The sequence below is a fragment of the Suricata suricatta genome, chromosome 8, assembly GCF_006229205.1.
Source record: "Suricata suricatta isolate VVHF042 chromosome 8, meerkat_22Aug2017_6uvM2_HiC, whole genome shotgun sequence".
Taxonomy (NCBI): Eukaryota; Metazoa; Chordata; class Mammalia; order Carnivora; family Herpestidae; genus Suricata; species Suricata suricatta.
This window is the reverse complement of record NC_043707.1, coordinates 100,472,050-100,482,679: the sequence shown is the minus strand read 5'-3', so window position 1 is coordinate 100,482,679 and position 10,630 is coordinate 100,472,050.

The window sequence follows — 10,630 nt, the reverse complement described above, 5'->3', positions numbered from 1 at the left end:
AATTTTTACAGCTGGCTTAAGTTTTCTCCTCCAGGCACTCTAAAGGGGCCTAGGGTAATCTTAGGAATGTGGCCTTGGAACTATGCTAGAAACTATGTTGGTATTTAAGTTATTGTAGGCCAAGGTTGAGGCCTAGTAGTGAAGTGGGCTCAGAGGAGCATAGCTAGAGTTTGGTCAAGAAGAGAATCTTTGTCACCGTGTCATGGTGGTGTTACAATGATTTAATGGGGATGTGTGAACCTTGCTTGTTATTCATTTTATTTTTATTTTATTTTATTTTTAGTAGTTTATTGTCAAATTGGTTTCCATACAATACCCAGTGCTCTTCCCCACAAGTGCCCTCCTCCATCACCATCACCTCTTTCCCCTCTTCCCCTTCCCCTTCAACCCTCAGTTCGTTTTCAGTATTCAGTAGTCTCTCAGGTTTTGCGTCCCTCTCTCTCCCCAACTCTCTTTCCCTCTTCCCCTCCCCCTGGTCCTCCATTAGGTTTCTTCATTAAAGGAGGGAAATGGAGAGAGAGGGAGACACAGAATTCAAAGCAGTCTACTGGCTCTGAGCTGTCAGCATAGAGCCCAACGTGGGGCTCGAACTCACTACTTTGAGACATTCACCTGAGCTGACATCAGATACTTAACCGAGTCATCCAGGCACCCCTAAAATTCTCCCTTTTTAAAGTCAGTGGACTTTAATGGGTGGCTCAGTTTGTTGAGAGTCCAGCTCAGTTTGTTGAGAGTCCACCTTCAGCTCAGGTCATGATCTCACAGCTTGTGGGTTCAAGCCCCGCATCAGGCTCTGTGCAGCCCAGAGCCTGAAGTCTGCTTCAGATTCTGTGTCTCCCTCTCTCTGCCTCTCCTCCTCTTGTGCGCTGTCTCTCTCAAAAATAAACAAAAACATTAAAAAAAATAAAATTATTGGAGGGGGAGCAAGATGGCAAAGAAGAGGCAGGAAGATGGCAGAGAAATAGGGAGTTCTGTATTTCCCGCTTGCATCTCTCAAACAAAGAAGGCTGAAGCCAAAAGACTCTGAACTGCCAGAGTCTGGGAGGAAAAGAGACAGAGTCCACTAAGAAGACAATCTCATAGGTGCATGATTGCCAACTGGGGAAGATAAAAATGGGCCAGAACACAGAGGCAAAGAGGGGAGGGAGCCCCTTCTGCAGAGAGACAAAGGGAAGACAAAGAGTGGCTGGGGAATCCTAGAACTGTCCTTGGAGAAGAGAAAAACCTCAGCGTGGGATGGAGAGGGATCCCATCATCCCATTTCTAACTGCAAGGAATTCGGAGAGAGATCCTATCTCTAACTGTGGAGCTTTCTTTGGGCTGGGTTCCCCAGTCCCAGAAATTCTCTCCGGGATAGACAGTACACAAGGGACGCATTTGGCATCAGGAGGAACTGCTCCCCTGCTCAGTCTCCTTCTCAGACCCCTGCTAGGAAGTGCCCTTGCTTGTGGGATTACATTTCAGGTGGTATCATTGAAACACAGGGAGTAAGAGATCGAAACATGGCTGGGTGTGGGACAGAGGACACAGGACTCGGCCCCCTTGGCTATGCCTGTGGCACAGTGAGATTGGACCCAAAAGAGTGTTTTGGAACATCTGATTTGAGAAGGGCCTGGGAGGTCGCCATTTTTCTCCTCACAACCCCCGAGGTGGGGCCTCAGGGAGCTGCCCGATTGGCCCAAAGTGGAGGCGGTAACCGCCTACACCAAACCATGCCCATCTGCACTAGGTAGCTGCTTTTTTACAGAACCCAGATAGATAATACAGAAACAAACAGCCCCTCTGCCAAGAACAGCACTGATGCATTGCTGTGATTAACACTAGATCAATTCTTCCTATACAGATATATTGTCCCTTACCTCATTCTTACCTCTCCCCTCCTCTGGACTGGTTATTCTGGTTATAGGTAATAGGTTATAGGGTATAGGCTTGCTTAAACAGGCATATTTAATCCATTCTCTTGATGCATGATCTACACCTCCTTCTTTACCTTCTTTTCTCTGTCTCTAAAATAATCAGAATATATAGTTTCTCAGGGTAACATTATCTTCGTTTTTTGTTTTTGTTTTTTCCTCCTCACCTCCTGCCTTATTCTCCTTTATCTCCCTCTGATTTAAGCGTTTTAGTCTCTCTGCCAGGTCAATGTTTAATTTCTCTTTTTCCCCACCCCTGTCATTTCTCTCTTTGTATATGCTCTTCCATCAGCACTGCCTCCACTCTGCTCTTTATTTGTAGCTGGAACTTCTGGTTTTATGCTTTTAAACTGTCCTTTGTCTTTTGTTGATTTTGTTTTGTGTTTTTTTTCTTCTGGTCTCCTTGTTTGTTTGATTTGTTTGTGTGTTTGTGTGCTTATCTTGCCTGTTTGTTTGTCTGTTTTCCATTCCGGGGCTACCTCAAGAAACAAACCAAAGTACACATGGTGGAGAGTCCCAAGTATCATTAATAGTTGGGAAATAAATAACCAAAGTCACAACAAGAGAGACCAAGGGACATGATTAAAAGAACACTTCCTGAATGGAAGGGCCCTGGACAGTCTATGAGCGACCTTTAATATAGCAGTATCTGCAGGTGCAGAGAATATAACAAGCTTTTAAAACTGAGAAGAGACAGAAAGTTAGCCAAAATGATGAAATGGAATAACTCTCCTCGAAAGAAATTCTAGGAAGAGTGACAGCTAAAGAATTGGTCAAATCAGATAGAAGCAACATAACTGATGAAGAATTTAGAACAATAGTTATAAAACTGATCACAGGGCTTGAAAAAAGCATAGAAGACAGGAGACACTCTTTTACTACAAAGACTATGGATGTTAAAAACAGTTGTGATGAATTAAAAAATGCTATAAATGAGGTGAATAGTAAAATGGAGGTGGGCACTGCACAATTGAAGAAGCAGAGAGGAGAATAGCTGAATTAGAAGATACAATTATAGAAAAAGAGGAAGCCGAGAAAAAAGAGATAAATTGATCCAGGAGCCGAAAAGTTGAATTCGAGAACTGAGTGATGGAATAAAACCAAACAATATCTGTATCATAGGAATTCCTGAAGAAGAAGAAGAAGAAGAAGAAGAAAAAGGAGGAGGAAGAGGAGGAGGAGGAGGAGGAAGAGAAAGGGGCTGAAGGGATACTTGGACAAATTATAGCCAAGAACTTCCCCAATCTAGGGAAGGAAACAGACATTGAAATCCAAAAGGAACAGAGAACACCACTCAGGTGTAACTTGAAATGATCTTTGGCACAACATATCAGAGTGAAAGTGGCAATATATTAGGATAAAGAGAGAATTCTGAAAGCAGCTAGGGATAAAAGGGCCATAATATGTCGGGGCCCGCCAAGTTTTCTGTCTGCCTCAGGCAAGGATTATCACTCAGTTGAGTGAGCCAGTAAACAAGATTTGCATCTGGAGGCTGGAGATTGCCATTTCCTGGTCAAAATAACTTTGGCGACTGTCTTGCTGAGCTAGACGTGAGTGGCCAAGACACACAAAAGATCAAAACCGTATTCAGTGTTAGTTCTCCATCCCCCAAGATTGCTGAGGCAAAGTCAGGGCACTTCTTTGATATGCATTCGACTCTGTAACCAGCCTAGGTCAGCTTGCCTTGTTTTCCCCACCTGAAGACTATATAAAGAACAGTTCTTTGAATAAACTCTTTCTTTCGCCTGATCAGAGAACCGTGAGTTCTGTCTTTACTCTTTGCGTCTCCCTCTCCTGCCCCCTTTTTCTCTCCCTCCCTCAGGAGAAGGACCCGCGATGATTCTCCGCCCTGCCAGTCGGGGCGGATGAAACAGGTACCGCTGATCGCAGGGGACGAGCGGCCCTGGCCTTCGGGTTACGACAATTGGCACTCAACGTGGGGCTCAGTAAAGTAACGCGACCCTGAGCACGGGTTACGCCAATAACATACAAAGGAAGACATATCAGAGTAGTTGCAGACCTATCTACTGAAATATGGCAGGCCAGAAAGGAATGGCAGGAAATCTCCAATGGGATGAACAGAAAATACATGCAGCCAAGAATCCGTTATCCAGCAAACCTGTCATTCAGAATAGAAGGAGAGATAAAGGTTTTCGCAAATAAACAAAAATTGAGGGAACTCATCACCACTAAACCAGCCCTACAAAAAATCCTAGGGGGGATGCTATCAAGGAAATGTTGCAAGGAACACAAGGTACCAGAGACACCACTACACGCATGAACCCTAAAGAGAACACAATGACTTGAAGCCCATATTTTTCAATAATAACATTGAATGTAAATGGACTAACTGCTCCAATCAAAAACATAGGGTAGCAGAATGGATTAAAAAAAACAAGATCCATCTATTAGCTGTCTACAAGAGACTCATTTTAGACCTGAGGACACCTTCAGATTGAAGGTGAGGGGATGGAGAAATATCTATCACGTGACTTTAAAGTTAAGGCAGTAACAAGATATGAAGAAGGGCATGATATAATACTTATAGGGTCTATCCATCAGGAAGAGCTAACATATATAAATGTCTATGCACTGAATTCAGAACCACACTAATACACAACACAATTAATCACAAACAGAAACAATCTTACTTATAAGAATGTGCTAATTGCAGGGGAGTGTAATACTCCACTTACAGTAATGGATAGATCAACCAGACAGAAAATCACTAAAGAAACAATGGACCTGAACAACACATTGGAACAGATGGAATTGATAGATATATTTAGAACTCTGCATCCTGAGGATAGGGAATTCACTTTCTTCTCAAGTGCATATGGCACATTCTCCAAGATAGATCACACACAGGGTCATAAAGTAGCCCTCGAAAATATAAAAGAACACATGAACACTTTCAGATCACAATGCTATGAAACTTGAAATCAATCACAAGAAAAAGTCTGGAAAATCTCCAAAACCACGGAGGTTAAGGAACACCCTACTAAAGAATGAATGGGCCAACCGGGCAATTAGAGAAGAAATTTAAAAATATATGGAAACAAATGAAAATGAAAATACAACAATCCAAGCTCTTTGGGATGCAGCAAAGGTGGACCTAAGAGGAAAATACATTACACTCCAGGCCTATTCCAAGAAACTAGAAAAAGGGCAAATACAAACTCTAACAGTGCACCTAAAGGAGCTAGAAGCACAGCAGCAAGAATGCCCCAAAACCACCAGAAGAAGAGAAATAATAAAGATCAGGGCAGAAATAAACAATATAGAATAAAAAAAAAGTTCAACAGATCAATGAAACCAAGAGTTGGTTCTTTGAAAAAATAAACAAAATTGAGAAACCTCTAGCCAGACTTCTCAAAAACAAAAGAGAAAGCACCCAAATAGACAAAATCACAAATGAAAATGGATCTATTACAACCAATCCCTCAGAAATACAGCAATTATCAGGGATACTATGTAAAATGATATGCCAACAAACTGGACAACCTAGAAGAAATGGACAAATTCCTAAGTGCACACACACTTCCAAATTTCAGACGGGAAGAGATAGAAAATCTGAACCGACCCATAACTAGTGACAAAATTGGATCAGTGATCAAAAATCTCCCAACAAGTACAAAAGCTCAGATGGCTTCCCTGGGCAATTCTACTAGACATTTAAATCAGAGTTAATACCCATCAAGCTATTCCAAAAAATAGAAATGGAAGGAAAACTTTCTGACTCATCCTATGAAGCCAGCATCACTTTGATTCCCAAATCATACAGAGACCCTCCAAAAAGGAGAATTACAGGCCAATATCCCTGATGAATATGGATGCAAAAATCCTCAACAAGGTACTAGAAAATTGAATTCCACAGCATATAAAAAGAATTATCCACCATGATCAAGTGGGATTCATTCCTGGGTTACAGGGTTGGTTCAATATTTGCAAATCAATCTATGTGATACATGACATTAACAAAAGAAAAGATAAAAACCATATGATCCTGTCGATAGATGCAGAAAAAGCATTTGACAAGATACAGCATCCTTTCTTAAAACCCTCGAGAAAGTCAAGATATAAGGAACTTACTTAAACATCATAAAGGCCATATATGAAAAGCCCACAGCTAATATCATCCTCAATGGGGAAAAACTGAGAGCTTTCCCCCTGAGATCAGGAACACTACAGGGATGTCCATTCTTACCACTGTTGTTTAACATTACTGCTGGAAGTTCTAGCATCAGCAATAAGACAACAAAAGGAAATAAAATGCATCAGAATTGGCAAAGATGAAGTCAAGCCTTCACATCCATGAATTCAGCAAAGTTGCAGGGTACAAAATCAACATACAGAAATTGGTAACATCTTTATACACCAATAATGAAACAACAGAAAGAGAAATCAAGAAACTGATCCCATTCACAACTGCATGAAAAACCATAAAATACCTAGGAATAAACCTAACCAAAGGTGTAAAAGATCTGTATGATGAGAACTATAGAAAACCTATGAAAGAAATTGAAGACGACACAACAAAATGAAAAAACATTCCATGCTCATGGATCAGAAGAATAAATATTGTTAAAATGTCAATACTACTCAAAGCAATCTACACATTCAATGCAATTCCAATCGAAATTGCACCAGCATTCTTCACAAAGCTAGAACAAACTATCTTAAAATTTGTATGAAACCAAAAAAAGACCCCTAATAGCCAAAGTAATATCGAAGAAGAAAACCAAAATGGGAGGTATCACAATCCCAGACTTTAGTCTCTACTACAAAGCTGTCATCATCAAGACAGTATGGTATTGGCACAAAAACAGACACATAGACCAATGGAATGGAATAGAGAACCCAGAACTGGACCCACAAATGTATGGCCAATGAATCTTTGACAAAGCAGGAAAGAGTACCCCATGAAAAAAAGACAGCCTCTTTAACAGATGGTGCTGGGAGAACTGGATAGCAACATGCAGAAGAATGAAACTAGACCACTTTCTTACACCATACACAAAAATAAACTCAAAATGGCTGAAGGACCTGAATGTGAGACAGGAATCCATCAAAACCCTCAAGGAAAAGGAGGAATCAACTTCTTCGACCTCAGCCACAGCAATTTCTTACTCATCACATCTCCAAAGGCAAGAGAATCAAGAGGAAACGTGAACTATTGGGACCTCAACAAGATAAAAAGCTTCTGCACTGCAAAGGCAACAATCAAGAAAACTAACAGGCAAACAACGGAATGGGAAAAGAGAGTTGCAAGTGACATATCAGATAAAGGGCTAGTATCCAAAATCTATAAGGAACTCACCAAACTCCACACCTGAAATACAAATAATTCAGTGAAGAGATGGGCAGAAGACATGAACAGATAGATACTTCTCCAAAGAGCACATCCAGATGGCCAACAGACACATGAAACGCAGCTCAGCATCAGTCCTCATCAGGGAAATACAAATCAAAACCACACTGAGATACCACCTCACACCAGTCAGAGAGGCTCAAATGAACAAATCATAGGAGACTATAGATGCTAGCGAGGATGTGGAGAACAGGGCACCCTCCTACACTGTTGGTGGGAATGTAAACTGGTGCAGCCACTCTGGAAAACAGTGTGGAGGTTCCTCAAAAAATTAACAATAGAACTTCCCTATGACCCAACAATAGCACTGCTAGGGATTTACCCAAGGGATACAGGAGTGCTGATGCATAGGGGCACCTGTACCCCACTGTTCATAGTGGCACTTTCAACAATAGCCACATCATGGAAAGAGCCTAAATGCCCATCAACTGATGAATGGATCAAGAAGAGTAACTGATTTTTTAGACACTGCCTATTTCATGAACTGTAAAGCTGTGTGTGTTAGATGTAAAATATTTATAAGCTGCATGGATTGGAATTTGTTTATTCCTCTCTTTGAAAATATAATTATGATAATTTGGAAAGACACCTGGTAGCAAATATGGAACGGATCACTGAAAAGTATATTTAGGTATTGTGAAAATGGTCTGTTTAACAGACATATTGGAGTAAAGCCTTCTTTGTCAGTTAAACTACTTTGATATACATTAATTTTTAAGAAAGTATTTGTTTTATTTTTTTATTTTTAAACTTAAAAAAATTTTTTTAATGCTTTTTATTTATTTTTGAGAGACACAGTGTGAGCAGGGGAGGGTCAGAGAGAGAGGGAGATACAGAATCTGAAACAGGCTCCAGGCTCTGAGCTAGCTGTCAGCACAGAGCCTGACGTGGGGCTCGAACCCACGAAGCGTGAGATCTGACCTGAGCCTAAGCCGGATGCTTAACTGACTGAGCCACCCAGGCGCCCCGAAAGTATTTGTTTTAACATAAACAAATTGTATCAGTGTTTGTAAATAAAATGCAAAAATGATTGTTAATGATGGGTGCTCTTAAAGCGAGCTTAAAAATTAATATCTCCATTCAGATTTGTTCTATAGTAATAGCTATATTAATAGATTGTTTGTGTTGAAAGATCTGAAGTGTGAGTAGAATATATTTAGTTGTTTAACATGTGGTTTAGATAATCAGCAGTATGCATGTAGAACTTACGAATATGTTCAAAATTAAATGTTAATTTTAATATTTGGTTTGGAAAAGCATGTTATAAAATAATGTTTTCACTAAAAAAATAAGATGTGGTTTATCTATACAATGGAATACTACATGGCAATGAGAAAGAATGAAATTTGGTCATTTGTAGCAACGTGGATGGAACTCAAGGGTATTATGCTAAGTGAAATAAGTCAGGCAGAGAAGGACAGATACCATATGTTTTCACTCATAGGTCTAACAGGAGAAACCTAACAAGGGACCATAGGAAGGGGAAAGAGGGGGGAAAGAGTTAGGGAGAGGGAGGAAGGGTGGAACAGGAGAAGCCATGTTCCATGTGAGGAACAGAGGACCATGGGGGAGGGGAAGGGTAAAAATTGTTAAGGAGAGGGAGGGAAGCAAACCATATGAGACTTTAAATATTGAGAAGAAACTGAGGGTTGATGTGGATGGGGGAGAGGGGAAAATCAGTGATGGGCATGAAGAAGGGCACTTGTTGACATGAGCACTTTGTGTTATATGGAAACCAACTTGACAATAAATTATAAAATGAAATGAAATGAAATAAAGTCATTGGTGTTTGCTGAAGTCATCACTATGTCCAGTATGGTTTAAACAATAATGTGCTTTCATCGCCTTTCTGGGTCCAATGGGAAACCCTAAGTTCCTCTCTGTGACCTAAAAGATTAATTGGAGTTTATATCAGTTTTAGTCATTTTTGATCCCTTGCCTTTGCTTCCAAAGAATTAATTCAGGTTATGGGTCATCTGGCACTCTGTGTTCCTTTTCAATATATTACTGGATACAACTCCAACTCCTTCACTCCTTAAAGAATAGTATACACAAGAATGCATGAAAAAGAAAGGTTGAGGAGCAATGTGGTACCCAATTCTCCTACTTAGTAAGGTTAATACTAACTGTTATGGACTGAATTATGTCCCCCTGAATTCATATGCTGAAGTCCTATTCCCTAGTATGTCACAATGTGATTGTGTTTGGAGATTGGGTCTTCAAAAAAGTAGAGTCAAAATGAGTTCATTAGGGTAGATCTTAATCCAATATGACTGGTGTCCTTATAAGAAGAGGAAATTTGGACACAGGTATTGAAGACAGACCATGTAAAGACAACAGGAGAAGATAGCCATCTGTAAGCCAAAGAGAGAGATCTCAAAGAAAATCAACCCTACTGACACCTTCATCTCAGAATTTCAGCTTCCAGAAGTGTGGAAAAATAGATTTCTGTTGTTTAAGCCATCTAACCTGTAGTCCTTTGTTATAGCAGCACTAGCAAACTAATACACCAATAAAATAATTCCTTTTGTTAAGAGGAAATCTGGTGTCTGGCTTTTAAAATAAAGTGCCGAGGAGCCAAGATGGCGGAGAGGAAGGGAGCTCTGTAAACTTCATCTGCCCCATCGATCGAACTGAGAAGGACATTACTCTCATCTACAAGAGTGGAAGGAGAAAATACGGACTCCAGAAGGAAGAGAACCTGAAGGATACCTGAGTGAGTGAGTGTGAACTGGGGAGATTGGAAAACAGGCCAGCCCGAGTCGGGCAGGAGAGGTGGGAGCTCCAGCCCAACGCGGGGCCAGTGTATGGAGCCCGAGAGACAAAGGGAAGAGACAGAGAGACTGAACACGCTCATAGTACTGTCTCTGGGGAAGAGGTAAAGAACGCTTAACTGCGCTTGGAGAGAGAAGCTCATTCCATAGATAACTGCTGGGTAGCCTAAATCCCGAACCCAGGTGGCGCAAGGGAAGGAACAGCTTCCAGCCCAGCGCCATCTTGGCAAGGAGTCGGTGACCGCTGCACTGGTGGTGTCAGGGGTGCTCACTTCGACCTTAGTTTTGGGAGTGGGAGCACGCACCTCATTTCCACGGCACATCTTACCCCCAGCATTGGCCGCGCGAACCCTGAATCCCGGGTGCCAACAGGGAAAAAATAGCCCCCACCTCTGCGCCATCCCTGCAAGAGAGTTGGTGGCAGTGGAGACCTGGGTGTGCGCGAAGGCTGCAGCAGCTCCCAGCTCATTTCCAGCAGCTCCCGGCACTGCCTCTGGCAAGGGCTACACCCTCATTCCTCCCCCAGTGCTAATGCGATCCCCGCCGGGGGGGGGGGGGGGGGGGGGGGGGGG